This window comes from Bos indicus x Bos taurus, chromosome 9 (genome assembly GCF_003369695.1).
Source record: "Bos indicus x Bos taurus breed Angus x Brahman F1 hybrid chromosome 9, Bos_hybrid_MaternalHap_v2.0, whole genome shotgun sequence".
NCBI classification, from domain to species: Eukaryota; Metazoa; Chordata; class Mammalia; order Artiodactyla; family Bovidae; genus Bos; species Bos indicus x Bos taurus.
The window spans coordinates 58,638,578-58,660,075 of record NC_040084.1 but is presented as its reverse complement, the minus strand read 5'-3'; the positions used below and the strand labels follow the sequence as shown (position 1 = coordinate 58,660,075).

The window sequence follows — 21,498 nt, the reverse complement described above, 5'->3', positions numbered from 1 at the left end:
ATTCTTTATCAACTGAGCTATCAGGGAAGCCCAGGAATATAATAGAGTCCATTAAAAAAACTTCATATAAGGTCAAATTAATTTTGATGAGTGTATCAAGATCACTCATCCTGGAAGAGACAGACAGTCTTTTCAGCAAACAGTGTTAGTAAAATTGACATCCGTATGAGAAACAATGAAGACAGATCCTAACCAAACACCATACACAAATATTAACTCAAAATTGATCCATGACCTAAATGCAAAATCTAAAACTATAATCTAAGAGAAAACATAGGGCAAAATCTTTACATTGTTTGACTTGGCAATGATTTCTTAGATATGGCACTAGAGGCACAAGCATCAAAACAATGTGGACAAATTGGACTTCATGAAAATGAAAGCTTTAGCACATCAAAAGGCACTGTCTACAAAATAAAAAGTCATTGCACAGAATGGGAGAAAAAAATTGCAAATCATATATCTTGTAAGGAATTATTATCCAGAATATAGAAAGAATTCCTAAATCTAAACAACAAAGAAACAAATAACCCAATTCAAAAGTGAACAAAGAATTTACATAGATGTTCTTTTTTTCTTTGCAAATAAGATATTCAAATGTCTAATACATGCATGAAAAGACACACATCACTAATGATTCTTTCATCCACATGAAAAGACACACATCGATAATCATTCCTTCATCCACATGAAAAGACACACATCACTAATCATTCCTCCATCCTAAGTTCCTACAATCGTGTCTGACTCTTTGTGACCTATGGACTGTAGCCCACTAGGCTCCTCTGTCCATGGGATTCTCCAGGCAAGAATACTGGAATGGGTTGACATGCCCTCCTCCAGGGGATCTTCCCGGCTCAGGAATCGAACCTGCATCTCCTGCTTTGCAGATGGGTTCTTTACCATGAGCACTACCTGGGAAACCCTAAAAGCAGCAGAGCTCTGTCTAGGACTGGTGGTAAGTCCTATAGAGAATAGGCCAGGAATAAGTCAATAGTTTATTTGATAGAGTGGCAGAGACCCAATTTCTGACTGTTTTGTATTCCATCACCCCTCTATGGCATTCTACTCTACCCAATTCAGACCTCTTATTCCAATAGGATTTTATCTCCACAACCATCATTCTTACCCGTGATAGGGAATGAGGATCAGCAGAAATAGGATTGGAGATATAAAGGGACAAGAAAGAGCTCAGAGGCAAAAATTAGCACCATTGAGTAAAACCTGCAAACTCATGGCTGCAAAGCAGTGTTTTAAATCCCTTCTACTTGATAATATGGCCTCTTCAGCCCCAGACTGAGCTGATATCCACAGAAAATAATGTAGGGCTAATCATTAGGGCAGAGAAGGCAATGGCACCACACTCCAGTACTCTTGCCTGGAAAATCCCATGGACGGAGGAGCCTGGTAGGCTGCAGTCCATGGGGTCACTAAGAGTCGGACACAACTGAGCTACTTCACTTTGACTTTTCATTTTCACGCATTGGAGAAGGAAATGGCAACACACTCCATTGTTCTTGCCTGGAGAATCCCAAGGACGGGGGAGCCTGGTGGGCTGCCATCTATGGGGTCGCACAGAGTCGGACACGATTATTAGGGAATCGTTAATCATTCAATTCAGTCGTTCAGTTGTGTCTGACTCTTTGCGACCCCATGAATTGTAGCACGCCAGGCCTCCCTGTCCATCACCAACTCCTGGAGTTCACTCAGACTCATGTCCATCGAGTCGGAGATGCCTTCCAGCCATCTCATCCTGTGTCATCCCCTTCTCCTCCTGCCCCCAATCCCTCCCAGCATCACAGTCTTTTCCAATGAGTCAACTCTTTGCATCAGGTGGCCAAAGTATTGGAGTTTCAGCTTTAGCATCAGTCCTTCCATGAACACCCGGGACTGATCTCCTTTAGAATGGACCGGTTGGATCTCCTTGCCGTCCAAGGGACTTGCAAGAGTCTTCTCCAACACCACAGTTCAAAAGCATCAATTCTTTGGCACTCAGCTTTCTTCAAAGTCCAAATCTCACATCCATACATGACCACTGGAAAAACCATAGCCTTGACTAGACAGACCTTTGTTGGCAAAGTAATGTCTCTGCTTTTGAATATGCTATCTAGGTTGGTCATAACTTTCCTTCCAAGGAGTAAGCGTCTTTTAATTTCATGGCTGCAATCACCATCTACAGTGATTTTGGATCCCCAAAAACTAAAGTCTGCCACTGTTTCCACTGTTTCCCCATCTATTTCCTATTAAGTGATGGGGCCAGATGCCACGATCTTAGTTTTCTGAATGTTGAGCTTTAAGCTAACTTTTTCACTATCCTCTTTCACTTTCATCAAGAGGCTCTTTAGTTCCTCTTCACTTTCTGCCATAAGGGTGGTATCATCTGCATATCTGAGGTTATTGATATTTCTCCCAGCAATCTTGATTCCAGCCCAGCATTTCTCATGATGTACTCTGCATAGAAGTTAAATAAGCAGGGTGACAATATACAGCCTTAACGCACTCCTTTTCCTATTTGGAACCAGTCTGTTGTTTCATATCCAGTCCTAACTGTTGCTTCCTGACCTGCATATAGGTTTCTCAAGAGGCAGGTCAGGTGGTCTGGGATTCCCATCTCTTTCAGAATTTTCCACAGTTTATTGTGATCCACACAGTCAAAGGCTTTGGCATAGTCAATAAAGCAGAAATAGATGCTTTTCTGGAACTCTCTTGCTTTTTCCATGATCCAGTGGATGTTCACAATTTGATTTCTGGTTCCTTTGCCTTTTCTAAAACCAGTTTAAGCATCTAGAAATTCACGGTTCATGTATTGCTAAAGCCTGGCTTGGAGAATTTTGGGCATTACTTTACTAGCGTGTGAGATGAGTGTAATTGTGTGGTAATTTGAGCATTCTTTGGCATTGCCTTTCTTTGGGATTGGAATGAAAACTGACCTTTTCCAATCCTGTGGCCACTGCTGAGTTTTCCAAATTTGCTGACATATTGAATGCAGCACTTTCACAGCATCATCTTTGAGGATTTGAAATAGCTCCACTGGAATTCCACCACCTCCACTAGCTTTGTTCATAGTGATGCTTTCTAAGGCCCACTTGACTTCACATTCCAGGATGTCTGGCTCTAGGTCAGTGATCACACCATCGTGATTATCTTGGTCATGAAGATCCTTTTTGTACAGTTCTTCTGTGTATTCTTGCCACCTCTTTTTAATATCTTCTGCTTCTGTTAGGTCCATACCATTTCTGTCCTTTATCGAGCCCATCTTTGCATGAAATTTTCCCTTGGTATCTCTAAATTTTCTTAAGGAGATCTCTAGTCTTTCCCATTCTGTTGTTTTCCTCTATTTCTTTGCATTGATCGCTGAGGTAGGCTTCCTTATCTCTTCTTGCTATTCTTTGGAACTCTGCATTTAGATGCTTATATCTTTCCTTTTCTCTTTTGTTTTTTGCTTCTCTTATTTTCACAGCTATTTGTAAGACCTCCCCAGACATCCATTTTGCTTTTTTGCATTTCTTTTCCATGGGGATGGTCTTGATCCCTGTCTCCTGTACAATGTCACAAACTTCCAACCATAGTTCATCAGGCAATCTATCTATCAGATCTAGTCCCTTAAATCCATTTCTCACTTCTACTGTATTAACATAAGGGATTTGATTTAGGTCATACCTGAATGGTCTAGTGGTTTTCCCTACTTTACTCAATTTCAGTCTGAATTTGGCAATAAGGAGTTCATGATCTGAGTCACAGTCAGCTCCTGGTCTTGTTTTCGCTGACTGTATAGAGCTTCTCCATCTTTGGCTGAAAGAATATAATCATTCTGATTTCAGTGTTGATCATATGGTGATGTCCATGTGTACAGTCTTCTCTTGTTGTTGGAAGAGGGTGTTTGCTATGACCAGTGCATTCTCTTGGCAAAACTCTATTAGCCTTTGCCCTGCTTCATTCCGTATTCCAAGGCCAAATTTGCCTGTTACTCCAGGTGTTTCTTGACTTCCTACTTTTGCATTCCAATCGCCTATAATGAAAAGGACATCTTTTTTGGGTGTTAGTTCTAGCAGGTCTTGTAGGTCTTCATAGAACCGTTCAACTTCAGCTTCTTCAGCATTACTGGTTGGGGCATAGGCTTGGATTACTGTGATATTGAATGGTTTGCCTTGGAAACGAGCAGAGATCATTCTGTCGTTTTTGAGATTGCATCCAAGTACTGCATTTCAGACTCTTTTGTTGACCATGATGGCTACTCCATTTCTTTTAAGAGATTCCTGCCCATAGTAGTAGACATAATGGTCATCTGCATTAAATTCACCCATTCCAGTCCATTTTAGTTTGCTGATTCCTACAATGTCAATGTTCACTCTTGCCATGAATCACACCTTGATTCATGGACTTAACATTCCAGGTTCCAATGCAATATTGGTCTTTACAGCATCAGACCTTGCTTCTATCACCAGTCACATCCACAACTGGGTATTGTTTTTGCTTTGGCTCCATCCCTTCATTCTTTCTGGAGTTATTTCTCCACTGATCTTCAGTAGCATATTGGGCACCTACCCACCTGGGGAGTTCCTCTTTCAGTATCCTATTATTTTGCCTTTTCAACTGTTCATGGGGTTCTCAAGGCAAGAATAACTGAAGTGGCTTGCCATTCCCTTCTCCAGTGGATCATATTCTATCAGACCTCTCTACCATGACCCGTCCATCTTGGGTGGCCCCACAGGTCATGGCTTAGTTTCATTGAGTTAGACAAGGCTGTGGTCCATGTGATGAGATTGGCTACTTTTCTGTGAGTATGGTTTCAGTGTGTCTGCCCTCTGATGCCTTCTTTCAACACCTACTGTGTTACTTGGGTTTCTCTTACCTTGGACGTGGGGTATCTCTTCACGGCTGCTCCAGCAGAGCATAGCTGCTGCTCCTTACCTTGGACGAGAGGTATCTCCTCATGGCTGCCCCTCCTGACCTTGAACTTGGAGTAGCTCCTCTTGGCCCTCCTGTGCCTGCTCAGCCACCATTCCTTGGTGGGGTTGCTCCTCCTGGCCGCTGCCCCTCACCTCGGGCGTTGGGTAGTTCCTCTTGGCCACAGTTCTGCACTGTCCATCACAGCCCATGTGCTTCTGCCCATTAATCATTACTGCTACTGCTAAGCTGCTTCAGTCGTGTCCGACTCTGTGTGACCCCATAGATGGCAGCCCACCGGGTTCCCCCATTCCTGGGATTCTCCAGGCAAGAACACTGGAGTGGGTTGCCATTTCCTTCTCCAGTGCATGAAAGTGAAAAGTCAAAGTGAAGTCTCTCAGGCGTGTCCGACTCTTGGAGACCCCATGGACTGCAGCCCACCAGGCTCCTCCGGCCATGGGATTTTCCAGGCAAGAGTACTGGAGTGTGGTGCCATTGCCCTCTCTGCCATTAATCATTAGGGAAATTCAAATAATATGTGCAGTGAACTACCATTTCATACCTGTTGGGATGACTTCTATCAAAAAAAATCTCCAAAACCCAGAAAGCAACAAGTGTTGGTGAGGATGTGAAAAACTGGAATCCTGTACACTATTGATAGGGCTGTAAAATGATATATCTGCTGTGGAAAACAGTGTGGTGGTACCTCAAAATATTAAAAATAGAGATAACATATAATCCATCAATTCCACTTCTGGTTATGTATTCAACAAAATTGAACACAATGTCTCAAAGAGATATTTGTACATCCATGTTCATAGTAGCATTATTCACAATAACTAAAAGGTGGAACCATCCCTAGTTGCCAATCAATGTACAAGTGGATAAGAAAATGTGATATATGTATATGCTGCTGCTAAGTCGCTTCATTCGTGTCCAACTCTGTGCGACCCCATAGATGGCAACCCACCAGGATCCCCCGTCCCTGGGATTCTCTAGGCAAGAACACTGGAGTGGGTTGCCATTTCCTTCTCCAAAGCATGAAACTGAAAAGTGAAAGTGAAGTCGCTCAGTCATGTCTGACTCTTAGTGACCCCATGGACTGCAGCCCACCAGGCTCCTCCGTCCATGGGGTTTTCCAGGCAAGAGTACTGGAGTGGGGTGCCATCGCCTTCTCCGGATATATGTACATAGTAGAATATTATTCCACCTTAGAAAGGAAACACATATGGCATAAATGGAGCTTGAAAACATTAAGCTTAGTAAAATAAGCAAAAAGAGAAAAGCTTCATGATTCTACTTATGTGAGATATTTAGAGTAGTCAAAATCGTAGGGACCAAAAGTAGAATGGTGGTTGCCAGGGACTGGGAGTAGGGAGGGAAGAGGAGGAGTTATAGTTTAATGGTACAATTTCAGTTTTGTGAGATGAAAAGAATTCTGGAGATGGTTGCACAAAAAAATGTGAATGTAGTTAATGCCACTGAATCATGAAGTTTAAATGGTTAAGATAATAAATTTCATGTTATGTAAAAACTTGGGGTAAAATAATTCATAAAGAGAAGAAAGTCACTGATGCTACTAAGGAGTCATTTAAAATTAGGCTGATTTTTAGAAAGTAGGTTATAGCAGAGACCTGGACAAACATGTGCATAGTCAAATAAGATAAATAGGGAGAGTTTAAATAAAGGAATGTCTTAAATGGTATGAACAAATTAAGGGAAACCAAGGGGAACAATAAAGCGTCCCAGGACCAGCCAACTGGGAAGCCATTACTACTCTGTCTAAGTGGCAAGTGGGGAATTAACTATGAGGATCCAGAGACAACAGCTGGACCTGAAGGCCCCTGATTAAAAATGCTTTGATTTTTGTTTAGAAAAAATTAGCCAACTCAATGCCTGGCAAGGAGGAGAGGAAATCAGGGAAACAGAAACACAAACTCAATCTCCTTCCTGTCTACATTTTCTGCTGGGTGCCTCTCACTGGTCAAACACAGCTGGAAGATGGAAAGCAGAGGCACTCAGCTGATGCACTCCAAAGACATCAGCCTCCTGGAGAATGGATCTCTTGGGACTAATGAGACAAATCCAGGGAATGATTGAAGCAGGTTTTAGGAGCTGAGGATGGTCTTTGACCAACAGCCAACAAGAAGCTGAGGCCCTTTGTCCAACAGTCCATGAGAAATTAAATGCTGCCAATAACCATAAGAGCAGATACCTGCAGTAAAGCCTCGGATGGAAATGTATTCCAGACTAACTTTGTAATTGAACTTTTGTGAGACCCTGAAGCAGAGAATCTAGTTAAACTGTGCTCAGACTCCTGACCCATAGAAACTGAGCCAAAAAATGTTGTTTTAAACTGAGGAAAAGTAAATAAAAAGAAAAAATGCAATGTGACCAAATTATATTTAACCTGGAATACGGCAAAAATAACTCAGAACTCTTTCAATCTAATATAACTTCTTTTTGACTGCAATCCTCTTTTCCCTATATATCCTTTAAAAATAGTCTAATTATTTCACTTTATTAAAACAATATTGAATAAATATAGAGTTTCGTTCCAGTCATTTTCTTTACTTACTGGAAACTATTAGAGGTTATGGGCTTCCCAGGTGGCACAGTGGCAAAGAATCCACCTGCCAATGCAGGAGACACTGGTTTGATCCCAAGTTCAGGAAGATGCCCTAGAGTAGGAAATGGCAACTCACTCCAGTATTCTTGCCTGGAGAATCCCATGGTCAGGGGAGACGGTCGGACTACAGTAGCATGGGGCTACAAAAAGTAGGACATGATTGAGCACACACACAAAACGTATGTATATGTATAGCTGATTCACTTTACTATACAGTAGAAACTAACACAACATTGTAAAGCAACTGTACTCTAATAAAAATTAAAAAAAATAATTAGTGACATAAAATAATTGAGCCAATAATTTTACATCCTCTCTAAATTATCTCTTTTTTTAAGATCCAGAGCCAGTAAAATGGACAATTACTGTTAAGCCCATTACTTCTCAGCCCCTAATCTCTAATATGTGTGTGTGTGTGTGTGTATGTGTGTGTGTTCAGTTGCTCAGTCATTTCTGACTCTTTTCGACCTCATCCACTCTAGCCTGATAGGCTACTCTGTCCATGGGATTCTCCAGGCAAGAATACAGGAAAGTGAAAGTGAAAGTGAAGTTGCTCAGCTGTGTCCGACTCTGCGATGCCGTGGACTGTAGCCCACCAAGCTCCTCTGTCCATGGGATTCTCCAGGCAAGAATACTGGAGTGGGTTGCCATTTCCTTCTCCAGGGGATCTTCCTGACCCAGGGATCGAACCCAGGTCTCCTGCATTGCGAGCAGACGCTTTAACCTCTGAGCCACCAGGGAAGCCCCAAGAATACAAGAGTGGGTAGCTATTCCTTTCGCCAGGGAATCTTCATGACCCATGGATAGAATGTGTGTCTCTTGCATCTCCTGCATTGGCAGGTCGATTCTTTACCACTGTGCCACCTGGAAAGTCCATACATATACATATATTCCCTCTTTGGGGGATTTTTTTTTCCCATTTAGGTCAGGAAATGACAACCCACTCCAGTACTCTTGCCTGGAAAATCCCATGGATGGAGGAGCCTGGTAAGCTACAGTCCATGGGGTGGCAAAGAGCCGGACATGACTGAGCAACTTCACTTTCCTTTCCTTTCCCATTCAGGTCACCACAGAACACTGAGTCGAGTTCCCCGCACTATACAGTATGTTCCCATTAATTATCTATTTTATGCATAGTATCAGTAGTGTATACGTGTCAATCCCAATCTACCAATTCATTCTACTCTCCAGTTACTCCCTTGGTATCCATATGCTTGTTCTTTACATCTGTGTCTGTATTTCTACTTTGTAAATAAGGTCATCTATACCGATTTTTTTCAGATTCCACATATATGCATCAACATACAATATTAATTCTTGTTATCTCTTGCTTCTAATGATATATATGGACAAAATTTTGCCACACGTTGTTACTGAGGTCTTTGGGCATTTTTTTTTAATCTTTGCTTTTAGTAAAAGAGAAAGTGGACATCAATATTTTATAGCTGGGCCAATAAATCAAGACAGGTTTGGTTAAACAATCCCCCAGTTTTCAGTAGCTTAACAAAATAGAGTGTACTTTTCGGTCACTCAATGCCATCTATGAGTAAAAGGGAGCTCTGTAAATAGATGGCTTGGGCTTCTTCAACATCTTAAACTTCCACAACAAGAAATCTTCCATAAACAACCTCAAAGGGCAGAAAGAGCTAGAGATAAGGCATTGGTAATTAACTGTTTCAGACTGAAATGTTTTACCTTTGCTAACACTTAAGTAACCAAAGACAGTCCTATGACCACACCTTATTACAATGGGGCCTGCAGGGCTTCCAAGGTGGCGCATTAAAGAATCCACCTGCCATTTCAGGAGAAACAGGAGACTCAAGTTCGATCCCTGGGTCAGGAAGATCCTCTGGAGTAGGAAATAGCAACTAACTCCAGTAGTCTTGCCTAGAGAATCCCATGTTCATAGAAGCCTGTTGGGCTCCAGTCCATGGGATCACAAAGAGTTGGACAGGACTGAGCACTAAGCTCTGTAGGTCAGCCCCACTAGTACCCAGGAGGAAAGGAGTCCTGGGAATATTGGCAGTCAGCTGTGATGTTGGCAGTACCTTCTTTCAAATGTTTTTGGATCACTATTGTTAGAAATGAGGTAAAATAATACCTTAAGAAAAAGATTTATTTTTAGATTCTTGCATCCTTTTTCTCATTGAAATCTGAAAAGTCTCGTAGATATGTAAGGTTTGTTTATTGCTTTTGTTTTGTTTTTTAACCATGAGGATACAGATTTCTGCCATTTATAGAGTCAAATACTATGACTGCAGGAAAGAAAATGAGCACTTGATCTATTTTTCATAGTATCAATGGGGATGATTAAATATTTACAGATGATTTTGAGAGTTAACAGTTACTTTCGCCCTCATCAAGATCAATACTAATGACACTGGGAAGCCACTTTTTCATTATGTAAAGTCAATAAGGATGATACAGATCTACATAAAATGGAAAAACAAAAGCCACTGCACATTTTATTGAAACTTAGAATATGTATAAACAAAATTAACATGAAAATGGCTTATCAAAATAACTACATATAAATGGAACCTTAAAAAAAATCCTTCAAGGTTAAGAACATGTTTCAATCTTGTTCATTTCAGCTTTAAAAGATGTGTTACTGGTTTTTCCCCCAGCCTCTGGTAGCAACATCCTTACTCCTATGCTTTACCCAGGTTGTGGGTGATTAGATCCAGGTGGACTTGGAATGAGCTTTGTCTGGGTGCATGTGTGGGTGCTAAGTCACTTTCAACTCTATGCGATCCTATGGACTGCAGCCCACCAGCCTCCTCTGTCCATGGGATTCTCCAGGCAAGAATACTGGCATAGGTTGCCATGCCCTCCTCCACAGGATCTTCCTGACCCAGGGATCGAACTCCTGTCTCAGGCATCTGCTTCTTTGGCAGACAGACACTTTACCACTAGCACCACCTGGGAAGCCCCAGCCCTGTGTATCTATCCTCTAAGATAACCAGAAGGTGAATAGTTAGGAAGAATTGTGGGAAAAGATCATGGAATAAAGTTGAAAGCAGTTTCCATGAAGCTCTTTTATTATGCCTTTGCTTTTTGTTCAGGCTGATTATACCTATAGCAGAGAGCACTGTTAGAAGCAGAGTGCAGCTATTTGAAGAGCTTTTGTATGAAGACAAGCTGCAATCAGAATCCTGAATTGATTCTGACTTGATCAATAACCAACTGTGTGAGCTGGTGGAAGCCATTTTAATCTGTCTCTGCTTTTCCCTCATGGATAAGATGAGAATAGCAATATCTCCTCTAATGGAGTAAATTCATTATAGGAAGTGTCCATCCTCCTGACGCCCTTCCTTCCTTGCCTTGTGTGTGCACTGTGTGTGCATGTGGACAGAGGTACTTGCAAAAACAATCATCAAGTGTATAGTACGGTTGGATGCTGTGCTGTGGGCTTTATATACATCATCACATTTAATCCTCAAAACAACCCTATAATGTAAGTTCTCTTTTTATATTGTTTTCACAGAAGGAAGCCAAGGACTTAAAGAAATGAAATAAATTTCCCCAAAACGCACAGCTAAGGATCTTAGTAACTGACTCCAGGATATACATTCTTAATCACCTTATTTTGATGCAAACAGACTTGCTATTTTGGGAAATGCAATGTATTTTATATATGTGCATGTCTTGGACAGGTTTAGTAAAAAAAGACTTGTCCATTGTGCAGAGTATCATTATCTCTACTGTGTTCGCTGAATATGTACAAAACAGGGACAAATAAATTTGAAGAGTTCCTCTTAAGCAAATCAGATAAAGATAAATCTATGATGGACAAATTGACCTTTGTGGTATAACCATCCATGGGCTGTTCACAGCCTGAACCATGATTTGAGCACCCCCTAGACTGTCCTTCATCAGCAGACTCCTTCCCAAGCCAGGTTGAGTAATCATTGCCATTGGTGTTTTTTACAATCTTAAAAACTCTAGAAAAATCTGATTCTGTGGGACTTCCTGGTGGTTCAGTGGCTAAGATCCATGCTCCCAATGCTGGGGACCCAAGTTCTGTCCCTGGTTGGGGAACTACATCCCACATGCCACAACTAAGACCTGGCTCAGCCAAATAAATAAATTTTAAAAGTTAAAAAGAAAACCAATGATGCTGCAGTTATGTGATTGCCACAAATCTTTAAGTGATTTGTGGGACTTATCTGATATGAGCAGAAGTTTTCCATCCCAAGGACCATGTGGGAGTAAGAGAAGGAATCTGGAGCTGATGGGGTGCGGGTGGGGTGGAGAAAGGAATAAAAATGCTCCCACTTACAGGACAGTGTCTGTCAACCTGTGGTCATGGTCAGATGGCTGGATGCCTGAGGATGCACACTGCCAAGAAAATAGCATAATAAGGAAAATGTGAACATGAAGACATCCCTGGAAGTAATTATATTTATAAAAGTTGACTGAGAACTGAGCAAGTCTAAATATCACAGATAACATAAGAAAGAACTCACTTTGGGACTTCCTCTGAATTGCCCAATGAATTCGAAGAGGACTTCAGGAGCACTGCCCTCTGACCCCAGAGTTAGAGACCTCGTCACTCTCAGCTTTTTAGCTGCCTGCATAGGTCATTCTGAGCTACCTGTTCTGCAGGGTTCTTGTGATGTTTAGAAATATCCTTTGTAAAATGTTATATCCAAGTCAGTATTCAACAAATGGTTCATTCATGTTGCTAAATTTCTGCGATACAGGTTTGCTTTTGCATTTAGGGGGCACTCTAATTAAAAATAAACTCTCCTCTTGTGTGCACTCCCTTGCCCTCTCCAGAAATGACTGGCATTCCTAATCCATATGGGAGAAACTGGGAGAAAAGAGAGGGCTCGGAGTGCACACTAGGTCAGGCTTGTATGTAGTTCAGTTCTGCCAGCTACTTTTGCAAGGGTGAACGCTTGCCTACTATGTCTTCCCCATATGAATATAGGGAACAATCCAGCCAGGTGGTAGATATTAAATATTTTAGCCAAGAATAATACCCAGATTCTGAGATTTGAACACCAATTATCAAGAGGTTCAAAGCACTGATTTATCCCAGTCCCTGCTCCCCTTCAAGCTATGTAAGGAGCTCTAAGGATCAGCAATCCGAGGACCAGTGTCTTTTCTCCTGTTCATTACTCTCCAACAAGATCTTAAGTTGATAAGGCCATCCTGAAAAGGCAAGATCAGCTGTTGACAGGGTAGCAGGTACATTTGTCAACTGCTTTTGTTTGCTGAGTCAGGGATTGCCATGGTTTTAAAATTTTTTTTTCCCTATGATAGAACTTATTTTTTGGTTTCTTAATATTTAGGGGATGGTGATCTACTTTTGACAGCATTTTCCTTTATGGGACCTGAAGCAAGTGCTTAACCTTTTCCCCAAGTTTCCAAACTTGTGTCTTTTCAATAAATTGTATATATTATGCAATGAAATGCAAAAGGATTTTCTTATTGCCGCTTGTTCCCAAATACTAGCATATGCCTAATTAATATGGGTATATTCCATAAATCATAAGTGCCAAGGAAAAATAATGTAACCAGGGAAAACTTTACAGAGAATATCAATCAGATCCTGGTACTTGTCATTTAAGTAGAGCACAATTCTCTCAAGGTTTACCAGCCTCTCTCCCAGCACCGGCCACAGTATTTAGAACCATTAACTCCTTGTGCTCTCAATCCTCAGAATAAATGAACTTCATCTTACTCTCCTTCTCTTTTTTAATTATTCCTGTTTTTTTTTTTTTTTTGCGGGGCGGGGGTGCGGATTTTTACACTGTTTTCCAAGTCAAAAAGTAAGTTCAACAAAGGGAACGTGATTAAAAAAAAAAAAAAAATCAATGCATCGTCCTTATTTGGCAGCGCTTAGTTTGGCTAATTACTAGGTCCAGGTAGGAAGCACAGCTAATGGGGCTTAGCAACAGATGGGGAGCCGGTACAAAGCTGTGGGTTCTTCCTCTGCCTGCGCTGTGACTTCCTGCGGGGTTGAACAAGTCATTCAACCTGTTTTTGATTCACTTCCCTTTCACTAAATTATGGATAATAATGCCTACTAGGGATGTCAGACATTGTTGAGAAGAATAGTTCATAGGAAGATCACAAAGCACTTTCAAAGGGTTGAAACGCTCTATAGGCAGAGGCGCCGCAGAATCCAGCTGCATGGGAGGTGACGCCCCTTTCAGTCAGGTCCTCTGTTCCCCGTTTAAAACCAAAATGAATGCAAATCTGAAAGTGACTTTGCATTTGCCATGCATCCCCTCTGCCTCTCAGGCATTCTATCACTAACTGATTGTAACTATGCAAATGATACCGTTATCGGTGGCACACACTGGCGCGTCTGTACTGCGGCACCAGCAGTTTAAAATGCTTGATGAATCCGAGGCTGATTGGCAGCTCCAAACTTATCTGTGACCTAATTTGTGGTAAGGAAGTACATGCTGATGTGGATAAGGGCAAAACCAATGACAGCAGGCTTTCTTTGAGGTTTGAAAAGATTTGAGGTTTGGTTGCCACGATGTAAAAAAAAAAATATATATATATATATTAAATCATAGTTTTAAAAGTCTGTATCTGGAATCTGGATTGAAAGCAAAATTCACTAAATGCACCAAGAATTTTGAAGCTCTAGAGAGTTTCCCAGAGTAACAGTAATCCTGAGATAAAGAAAGGGACCTGTTTCGGCTGCAGCTGAAATGATTGCAGAGGAATGATGGGTGGTGATGATTTCCTGTTGTGACAGAGAAGAGAAATCTGCTTGTCCCCATGGCAAAGAATCCTCAGATTCACTTTAGTAACCCCTGGGTGCTTTAAGGGCTGGATCTAGTGTTCATATAGAAACATACACATTTAAATAAGCCAACTATTAGATGACTTAGGGCTGAGAAGGAAATCTGAGGACACTAACCTTTATTGATTGCTTTCTGGGTTGACAATGTTGTCATGTTTTATAGACCGTGTTATTGAGTCCCACAGAGGTCAAGTGACTTGCCCAAGTTCACCGAGCTGGTGGAGTTGTGAGAAAACACACAGCCTCTGCTCTTTTCACTCTCCTGGGCTGTCTCTAGGAGACGTTGTCTGGATCTGTGTTCCAACTGTGGAGAGAGAGAGACCTGCTGACCTGGACAGCACCCCAGGCCAGAATACAAGGGGAAATCCTTTGGTAGACTTGCCCAGTCGCCTGCTGTTTGGAGCTCAGTGAATTTGTCTCATGGGAAGCTCAGTTGTCTCCCTTCCTCTGAGCCACCTCTTCTCTGACTGGTCCCCGCCAGCTCTTGCTGTTACTACATCCCAGTGATCAACAGCTATTTTATGTTTCCTCCCATTGTGCTTCACTGCACCTTTGTAGTCCTCGTGCCCACCTTCTGCGTGCAGCTCACCTTCATGTTATTGAAGGGCGGTTGTGTTTGTGGCCCGTTATTATGTTCTTGAACAGCCCCTATGAAGTGGAACTTAAAGCCGCCAGTTAGTAGGGGAACGCACATTAACCATCACTTCTCTCCCTCTCTCTCACTCTCACTAGGACCTTTATGATTGTTGTATATTTAGAACTTCAAACCCAAAGTCTGTTTGTTGCTTTTTAAATCACTGGTTAAAATGCCATCTAGCTAACATTAATTGAGCATTTATTATCAGCAAGATACTATAGTAAATGAGTTACATAATTACTTCACTTATATCACAAAATCACCCAAGGAGGCAGCTTTTGGTATTAAATCCATTTTACAGAACAAGTGACTGAGGTTTATGATGATGAAAGAGACTGCATAAGATCACAGAACCATTTCCCTGAAGCATTAGGTCTTAATCTCAGATTTTATTCACAGCAAAGTCTTGAATCTACTAAAATCTTAACTTCCTTCAGTTCCTAACTTTACATATTTTGTGCATCTCTATATGTTAATTTAGAACCTAGGTCTGTTCTACCTCTATATCCATAGTATTTGGCACAGTACTCACCATGAATCCTTAAAATTAGTGCATCTTTATTGTGAGTGAAGTGAGTGAAAATCACTCAGTCATTTCCGACTCTTTGTGATCACATGGACTATAGAGTCCATGGAATTCTCCAGGCCAGAATACTGGAGTGGATAGCCTTTCTCTTCTTCAGGGGATCTTCCCAACCCAGGGATTGAACCCAGGTCTCCTGCATTGCAGGTAGATTCTTTACCAGCTGAGCCACAAGGAAAGCTCTTTATTGTAATAGATGAGAATCAAAATGCAAGCATTACATTTACCATCCCAAATCTGATACTGATTTGTTTAGTCAATTTACAAAATGTGGACCAAATACTGTGTTGTTTTCTACTTTTTCCAAAAATGCCTGTGGAAGTACCCTAATCAATCTTTCTGGAATCAGAAAACTTGATTCTAATATCTAACGAGCTCAGATTCTCACTGTGTAGATTTAAATTTAAATCTACAATTTAAATCTGCTCAATGGTACTTAGGTCAGCACAGAGAAGGCTACAATGGTACTGACATGCATACATGAACCAGAGTGTGCTTGATAGAGCAGAGCTGTCAGACTAGAAGTAATGCACCAAGATGCACATTCTGGGCAACAATAATTATGCTCCCATGGGTATTCTTAGTGCTATGTTAAAACCCTCTCCGATAGCACTTGAAGCTTTCATAAAAGAGTTAAATGTTTTGTATGGCTGGAATCGTAGGCGTGAGTTGACAGGAAGGTAAGAAAGAGATAAGTAACTCAAAAATTACTCCATTTTGAGTATTAAGTTTCAATAGCATTTCATAAATATCGGATTGTACTATCTTCAAAAAAGTTGTTTTTCTGCAATTGCTCGAATCCAACAACCAGCTCTGAAACTTACATATTTTGCACATTTTAATTAGTCAAAACGTCTCTTACTTACTGAAAAGTCGAAGCCAAAGCAAAGATCTAGCTATTGGGAGTGGAGAAGCATTACTGAATAATGTTTTGTCTTATAAACATAACTTATTGTTTTGAGCTAATAAGTGTTTATATAATAGTGGCCTACAGTATGCCTAAGCAATAAGGCATGATTGGATTCTCCCACTGCCTGCTGCCTGGGGTCCATTGTTGGGGAATTTTATAATCACAGCAACTTCCAAATATATTACCCTAACTTGCTGTTCTTTTCCCACATTATGATAATCACCTGGGTTGTTCATTTTGTATCTGTTAAAAAAAATTCCCTTGCCTCTTAAGTCAAGCAACTTCATATCAAATATTTGCAGGCCTAAACAATTAAAAGAAAGAACAAAGATCACAGTGTGCATATTCTGCTTTGGGTATTGCAAGCTTTTGTTTCATTATTTCTTGCCCTCAGCTCCTCCCTCCAGGGATTTTGTCCCTCTTGTATCAAAATTTCTTTCACCTCAGTCTGCAGTAACACTTTCTTCTTTTATTTTAGATTTTTAAAAAGCTATCTCAGGAATTTTGGTGTAGCTCCTGATTCAGCTGCATTGATGGTAATTGAGAGGGGAATACAAACTGAACTCAAGTGCAGCTCCACTTAAATTTACTTCCCTTGAGAGAAGAATTTCCAAAGCTGCCAGTCCAAAGGATTCTATAAAATTTGTGTTTGTAAGAGCAGCCCTTCATTCTATTTTATTCTTTTTGAAATGATCCAGAGTACTATGAAAATAATCACCGATTCCAAAGGGGGTGGGTGAAGTTTGTCTGTGGTTAAGAAAAAACTAATGGGCCTTGAGAACCTTCCTTTTTGTTTAAAAATAAATACTGGTATCTCTGAATAAAATATAGTGAGTGCACAGTTATTCTGTTTATAGACCTTTCTACAGGGACTTCCTTCTGCATGGAGACAATCTGTGAAGATCATTGCTCCCTTTTATTTAAAGATGATGGGTCTCTTCTGTTTCCTTTATATCTATGTTTCTATATCTGTGGTTTAGATGACACATTACAGAGCTAGAGTTTGCTATAGATATTCATATTGGTCGCGACGGATAAAGACATAAATAAATTAAGTCTGAGGGATGACCAGTGGCCCCTCAGGAGGGTTTCTTGGTTTTTTGTACTGTGTACTCTTGGATAAGATGTGACCATACTGACACATTAGAAATCATTTTGAGTGCCAAACTATGTCATCATTTTGTTCATGCTCAGTCATGTCCAACTCTTTGGGACCCCACAGACTGTTTAATTTTGCAGGAGTTTATTGACATCATAGTTACCTGTAAGGTTCTGGGATTGGTAACTGGATAAATAAAACTGGGGAATAGATTTCTAAACAAGCTAGTATCCCGAGTATATGAAGTAAGGACGAGATAAGTGAGAATGTCAATATATTTGCATACTCAGATTAGCTAGACATGCAGAAACCATTCTTATGAGGGAAACCTTCATGGTAGATGTTGCATTTCAAAAACACTTTGAATGAAAGTAGAATTGGTGAGGTGAAAATTGGCAGGGTAGGCCCACATGGGATTTAAGTAAAAGGCCAAAATTAGAAAATATTAGCTAGAAACTTTGGAGAAAGTATGCTGTTTTAAAGTATTACATTTTTCCTGAAGGTCTTAATTTTGTACTTAATCCCCCTCTTGCTCTCCTTGAGAGGGAGTTGCATTAATATGGAGTTTTGTAAACCTGAGGAAATTGAGGATGGTCTTGTAGGTGTAAACTATCAGAGAACACTTGTTAGTCTAAGAGTAGCAGAAATCACTTCACCCGCCTTTTGATCACTCCAGCTCCTTTTTTCTTGCTTTCCTGTTTTCCCAGGAATATCATGTCAAAGTAATTTAACATTTTCTTGAGCTCTTTTTCCTACTATCATTTCCTTTATTCACTGGGGTACAACTCTAATCTTCTGGTGTTAATTTGCCTTTGACCACTTCTCAGTCATTTTTAACTTACTAGGTTATATGATATATTGAATTACTCTAATCACTTTTTTTAGGCTCTCCTACTTCTCAGGGGCACTTGGCTCCAAGTTGGAAGCCTCTATGTTTTCTTTTGTTTCCATCTTTACATTGGAGGAGGTAGAGATTACTATATAGCAAGTAAATTAATAAATAAATACTTTAAAATTATCATATTTCTTTTCAACAATGGTTTTCCTTTACATTTTCCCTTATTTGTTAGTGCTGGACACAGTTTGGGTTGGTGTTAACAGGAAAGGGAGCCTCTCCTATACTCTTGACAAATATTGTGCCTTTGAGGTTCATGACATTTATGAGGAGAGGTGGGAGAGCCCATATAATTATGGCAGTGCCGGAGAAATCAAGGGCAAATTTGAGATTGAGTCAAAACCAGACCAGGAAGACACTCTCAGAAAAAGAAAGGGACCTCATTGAAAATAGTCCGAATCTCAGACTAACTAGAAAAGATGTTGTGATGTGCCGATCTGACCAGCCTTCAAGACTGTGGTCCTTATTCTTCAAGCTCCAGAGAGTGTTGGTTGCTGACAATTTATGGCCAGTTCCCTCTCTGGGCACCTTCCTTGGCAAAAAGCAGCAGCTTTGACTAATATTACACCCTTTTTACGAGAGCAGCTCACACCCAATGATCAGATGATATGAATCAGTATTTCAAAATCTGTTTTTCAGGGAACCCTAAACTCTGGCATTTATGTTCCAAAATTCATATGTGATAATATGTTACATTATAAATCATAGTAAGCTGTGCCTCGCTTTCACATAAGTTGTAAAGTAGGATTTAAAGCATGAACATACATAAAAGCTTTCCTGCAAGACCATGAACATACATAAAGCATGGCCATACATAAAGCCTTTCCTGTAAGACCATAAAGCAGTAATGCCCCACACTTCAGGGCAGGGAGTATAGTAATATCAACATTGAGTACCATAACCCCATCACTGTTCAAATTGATAAGGCAATGTATGGAGTCCTAGCCCAAAGCAAGAAGTGACTCTTCCAGCTGAAAAGGCTTTAAATCCTCTCAGAGAGCATGCTGATCCCAGTGAGAACTGAAAGAAACCACATGACTTTAACACAGAGCACTTGGTCTACAGTCAATGAAGCATGGCATCCCAGAGATTCTCAGCACAGGACAGCCTTCTGGAGGAAGGGAAGTCTGCCACAGGGACAGATGAGTAATTACCTCACAAAGACTGTACTTTGATCAGGGACACATTTAGAAGATTAAGATATTGGGTCACCAAGTGACCTAAGAAAACTTAGTTATGTGCAACTGTTAGGATATTTTAGGTGATCATGTAGCTGCCACTTCCTATACTTCCTAACCAAGCAATAATGTAAGCAAGTGTCAGATCAAATTCAACCACCCACAGAGATACATATTAAACAATCATGTGTTGGCAAATAGGTGTAAAACATTTTAAACAACTTACTCTATAAGAAAAACGAAACCTCAGTCTCCTATATTTGTAGGTTCTTCTATCCTAGTTTGCATCGGACGGTCAGTTGAAGCAGATATGAGAAGTATTCTGGAGACCAGTGGCTGGACACAGGACCATTTAAAGATCAAGCCTCAGGCATCATCCTTGTGGCTATGCTTTAAAGGGCTTGTTAGACTGTTATATTCTGTTCATAAGAGAATAGTTTGTCTCTGAAATAAAGCCAATCCACATATCTGAATAGCATTAATTTTACTAGGGAAAAATGATTTCCAAAACCCATGAACATGCATGTCAAAGTCACTAATTTTACCAATGAAAATTCTTCTTTGAAAATGGATTAAGCTAAACAGCTAAGCCTATGTTGCTCAAAGTTGTGAAATGCTGGTCATTATATTAATTTGAACCATAGGAAATGGATGATATTCAAATATGTTTGATCAACAAAAATGGCACCTGTTTAGATATTGACTACTCCTTGGAGTGAATTTATGATTAAGAGAACTGACCATATCCAAATAGCTGACACATACATAACCTATGTATGTAAATTCTAGTACTCCTGTAAAATAATAATAAGGGCATTGGAGTGCAGAAAAGATGTTCTTGATAGTCTATTTCTTGTAGGAGATCTAGGAAGTAGAAAACCAGAAGAAGAGTAAAATTGAACCACAGCCATTTGCCTAGCCATGCACTGGTAACCATCACTTGTCGGTGAGAAGAAACAGAAAATGACCAGAAATCACACCCAATCTCTAGAGTTTATTGTATGTAAGTACTATTCTCTTTAGAGATAGTGGGATGAATCAGTCTCAACACTTTCTTTGATTATCTCCATTAAGTCCCAAGTTAAAAGAGCCCTTCTCAGTACTTTTCTGGGTAGACAGGTGGATCTATCTGACTAATCCAATAAGAGCCTCCATTCCAGCCCCTGAACCTCAAAGATTCATTTGTGGCTTTCTTGTTTGTTTGGATGTAGAATAGTTTACACCATAGAACAGTTAAAAAAAAAAAAAAAAAAGGAAAAAGTCAAAGGCCTATGGTTTAGAGAATTTAAGAGTTAATACTTTTTCTTAAGAACATCAAACTGTATTTTTGAACGTAATTACAGATATAATAAAAAGTCCATCAATAAAGTAGACATAACAAGACTCACAAGACCACCATTTATTGATTTTGTAAGCATTACACTAGTATATTTGATGTGCTTTGTGTCTCTGAGTATTACTGATTCAAGAATCTGTTGAAGGTTGGAGAAATGCTAAATCAATCTTGAGGAGTGTGACATTTGTACAGAGTGATTGGCCTTTGAACATCATTTATATCTCAGAAAGAAATACATTTTAGTACTAATGGCTAAGGATTGGATAGGTATGTATCTATGTAAAAATATTTCTAACAAAAAGCGATCTAAGGGAACATTAAAATCATACATTTTGGAAAGGAGCGACTTCCAAAGAAATAGCACTGCTTTTCAAATATCTCTTTGGTGCTTATTTTTGGCATTAATTAGTCTCAATAAAAACATGAATAATTATAATAATCTAAGTACCTGGTTTTTTCAACATATTTTTCTCAAACTCTGAGTAAAGATCTCTGAGTAGAGATTATGAGAATCATAATTATTCTTATCTTTTTTTTCATAATTGCTTTCTGGGGATATAGTTTTCTCTGAA

The 21,498-nt window shown here is 40.1% G+C and overlaps 1 long non-coding RNA gene across 4 annotated transcripts in view; it reads right to left on the bottom strand.

Moving 5' to 3' along the window:
* The window catches only part of LOC113898349, a 304,517-nt gene that overhangs the window by 246,787 nt on the left and 36,232 nt on the right, over positions 1-21,498 (bottom strand). For all 4 annotated transcript variants that reach the window (XR_003512615.1, XR_003512617.1, XR_003512616.1 and 1 more), the window contains exons 2-3: positions 14,406-14,592; positions 11,799-11,857 (exon numbers count right to left, since the gene is read on the bottom strand). This is a non-coding gene — a long non-coding RNA (uncharacterized LOC113898349). The remainder of the gene's footprint in view (positions 1-11,798; positions 11,858-14,405; positions 14,593-21,498) is intronic.